The sequence below is a fragment of the Nelumbo nucifera genome, chromosome 1 (genome assembly GCF_055504915.1).
Source record: "Nelumbo nucifera cultivar China Antique chromosome 1, China Antique-T2T, whole genome shotgun sequence".
In the NCBI taxonomy this organism is placed as follows: Eukaryota; Viridiplantae; Streptophyta; class Magnoliopsida; order Proteales; family Nelumbonaceae; genus Nelumbo; species Nelumbo nucifera.
In genome coordinates, this window is record NC_142649.1 from 77849600 (window position 1) to 77853840 (window position 4241).

General features: G+C 33.5%; 1 pseudogene; it reads right to left on the reverse strand.

The window, feature by feature from the left end:
- Nucleotides 1–520: 520 nt before the first annotated feature.
- Nucleotides 521–973, reverse strand: LOC148803465 (secreted RxLR effector protein 161 pseudogene; annotated as a pseudogene).
- Nucleotides 974–4241: the final 3268 nt, after the last annotated feature.

Below are 4241 nucleotides of genomic sequence, written 5' to 3' on the forward strand. Positions count from 1 at the left end.
TGGTATCTCCATGCATAAAGATGTTTTCAAATAAACAATCAAATAAATTTGTTTTTATAGAAAATAAATAAATAGGTAATTATTTAAAATGAATAATTGTGTATGAGAGTGTTGCATGGAGATAACCATAAAATAATCATCTTCCATCAATATGTGGCTTGTCACATGGCCATTGGATATTCCAACATGTTGAGGATTAAACGAGCGCTTATGGCCACTCTACCATCATCTCCCACTTGGCCAGTTAGGCCCGAGATGAATAAGTGCCAACCAACCCCATTGCTTTAACGTGCCTTACATAACCTGTAATTGCAATGAGTTTAGTCAAGGGGTCAACAATCATATCTTTTGTAGGCACATATTCTACCAGGATCTCATTCCGTTGGTAGATATCATATAAATACCGGTAATGGAAATCTATGTGTTTCCCTTTAGAGCCGATCTCACCATTTTTAATTGTCTTAATGGTAGCTTGGTTGTCATTGAAAATCTTCACAGCTCCTATTGGCACATCAGGAATTCAGAGTTCTTCCAAGAATCTCCTAGTCCAAACTGCTTCAGATGCTGCAGAGCTACAAGAGATAAACTCAGCTTCTATAGTGAATTTAGCTACACAGCTTTGTTTCTTGCTTGTCCATGAGACAACACCTCCTCCTAATAGGAATAAGTACCCGGTTGTGGATTTTCTATCATCCGAGTCACCTACAAAATCTGCATCACAATAACTCAGTAACTCTAAATCGTTTGCATGATAGGTTAATTTGAAGTGTTTTGTTAACTGCAAATATCTAAATATTCTTTTAACAGTTTTTCAATGTATTTTACCTGGGTTACTTTGGTATCTACTAACAAGACCTACCGCATATGAGATATCTAGTCTTGTGCAAAGCATGGCATACAACAAGCTACCAATAGCTTGAGCATAGGGTCTATACTTCATTTTCTCTATTTCTTCATCATTAGTGTGAGCCATATCTCTATTTAATTTGGTTCCTTTACAAATTGGAGTTTCAAATCCATTGCAATCTTTCATATTGAATTTCCATAGGATTTTTTCCAAGTAATGCTCTTGTGAAAGAGTTAAGGTTTTAGTGTTTCTATCTTTTTCTATTTTAATTCCAAGTACATAACTTGCATCACCCATGTCCTTCATTTCAAAGTTGGTTTTTAACCAATCTTTGGTTTCATTAATCATAGACACATCATTTTCAATAATAAGAATATCATCTACATATAATGAAAGAACAACAAAATTGCTCCCGCTATTCAAAGAGTAAATACAATGATCAAACGGATTAGGTATAAATCCAAGTTTAGAGATTGCTTCATGGAAGGTATGGTACCACATCCTAGAGGACTGTTTTAAATCATATAACGATTTCTTTAATTTATACACTTTATTTTCTTGTCCCTCTGTTACATAACCTTTGGGTTGAGTCATGTATATTTCTTCATTCAGCTTTCCATTTAGAAAAGCAATTTTGACATCTAATTGGCACAACTCTAAGTCCAAAAAGGCAACTAAGGACATTAGGATTCTAATAGAGATAAACTTGGCAATTGAAGAGTAAGTCTCCTCATAATCAATCCCTTCTACTTGGGTGTACCCTTTTGCTACTAATCCTGGCTTATATTTTTCTATTGACCCATCAGCATTGAGTTTTTTCTTTAATATCCATTTACACCCTATAGGTTTCCTATTCTTGGGTAAATAAACTAATTTCTAAACCTGATTTTTGTTTATTGAGTCTAACTCTTCTTGTATAGCTTCACACCACTTTTCTTTATCAGGTGCATCCATAGCATCTTCAAAGTCAATTGGATCATCAAGAGACTCTTCATTCAAGTAGGTATAATAATCTTTTAATCTTGATGAAGGGAATCTTTCTCTTTGAATTCTACCTAAGGTGTCATTATTAGGTGAAGCTTGTCTATCAGGTGCAGTCTCAGCTTCTATAATTTTTTTATTTAATTCAAATAAGCTAGGTAAATGTTTGTTATCCTCAATTTGATCTTCTAGAAAAACATCTCTGCTTTCTATTAATTCAACTGTTCCATCAGATTTATGATTAACAAACCTATACCCTTTGCTATTATCACTATACCTTATAAAAGTTCACCTTAGACTCTTGTTATCTAACTTGCTTCTTTGCTGATTTGGCACTCTTACATAGGCACTAGCCCCCCAAATTTTGATGTTAGTCAGGTCTGGTTTTCTACCAGTCCACATTTCATGGGGTGTTAAGCTATTAAATTTAGTTGGAACCTTATTTAGGATATACACAGCAGTGCCTAAGGTCTCTCCCCAAAAGTGTGTTCCTAGACTTGAGTGAGATAACATTGATCTCACCATATCCAATAAAGTCATATTTCTCTGTTCAGCCACTCCATTCTGTTGTAGCGTGAAGGACATGGTTAATTGGTGTATGATTCCATTTTGTGTACAAAAGTCACTAAATAGGTTAGAGATATATTCTCCACCTCTATCACTCCTAAGAGTTTTTATTTTTCTACCGAATTGGTTTTCTACAAATGTTTTATATTCTTTAAATTTCTCTAAGACTTCTGATTTTCTTTCAATTAGATACACAAAACCAAATCTGGAGAAATCATCTATAAAAGTTACAAAATATTCCATACCCCTATGTATTTTTAAGTTCAAAGGGCCACAAACATCAGAGTGTATTATAGTCAATAATTCCTTTGATTTCTTTCCTTTCTTAAAAGGTAGCCTAGTCATTTTTCCACTAAGGCATGGTTCACAATAATTGAAATTCATTTCTATTTTGGGAATTAAGCCATTGATGCTCATTCTCATCATTTTATTTTTGTTTATGTGGCGAAGTCTCATGTGCCATATGTATGCATTTTCATTCACATGATAAGCACAATCATAACTAGAAAGAGCATCAACTTTATTGATAGTCAAACGATACAATCCATCAAACTTATTCCCAAACATTAAAACTCTACCCTGCTTTCCTATTGTCATTTTTCCTCCCCTGAAATGTACATCAAAACCCTTCTCATCTAACATAGGTACAGACAACAAATTTCTCCTAAAATTAGGTGCATACAATACATCATTAAGGATTAAATTTGTGTTCTCATTTATGGGGATCTTCACTTTTCCGGTTCCAAGTACATCAGTGTAGGTGTTGTTTCCCATCAAAATTCTGTGTTCTCCTGTCTTCATTTCCTTCAATTCCAGGAACATCTCTTTAGTTTTGCAAATATGCTTAGAGGAGCTAGAATCTATGCACCAATCAGTAAAAACATAATCAGTAAAGTAGGATTCAAAGACTATACAGACTATGTCTTTCTTTTCAGTTTTTCCTTTTTCATTATTTGATTTGTTCTTCTTGCATTTAGGGCAATTATATTTTGTATAGCCTTGTTTTCCACAATTAAAGCAATGTTTACCCTTAGTCTTCTTGAATCCTTTTGAGAATTTAAATTTCTTGTTAAATTTCTTCCCATTATTATTTTTGAAAAACTTGCCCTTAGGCTTTTCAGCCATTTGGGAAATTTCAGTTGGTTTGGGAGTAACCATTAAGGATGAAGGTTGGGATTTCTTCCTCTTCCTCTCAGCCTCTAATCCTAACAAGGTAGGTAAGTTTTTTATGCTAACTTCTTTTCTCAGGAATAGGGTTCCCAGTGGTTGCCAACTCTTTGGCAATCACATTCATTTTACTAACATGATCTACTACAAAATCATCTTCTCTTATTTCACAACCATAATATTTTTCAATTAACAATTGAACATAGGTTTCAGTTATTTTTCCATATGTTTCTTTAATGGCTTCAAACATATCTTTAGCATTATTGTATTTTTCAAACACAACTTCTATGTCAGGCTCCATAAAAGTTAACAAACAATTTCTTGCCTCCCTATTATCCTTTTCCCATTTTTGATATTCACGATTTACAGTCAAGGAATCATCATCAACAGGTTTAGCAGGAATAGATTTATCTAAAATATAATCAACATTTTCTTCATCAAGTATCCTACTAATCCTACGTTTCTAGAGAGCAAAATTGGTGCCATTCAGTTTCTCAGTTTTACTAAGTTCTTGGGATAATGTAGTAGTAGACATGATTCAAAATATCAACACTATTTCAGAAATAAATAAAGCAAGTGCAATATCAGTTGGCTGTATTTTACGAGATTGTCATTCAATTTCGGAGGCCAAAAATAAATAAATAAAGTAAATGCAAATGGAGTACTTAGCTGTTTACGC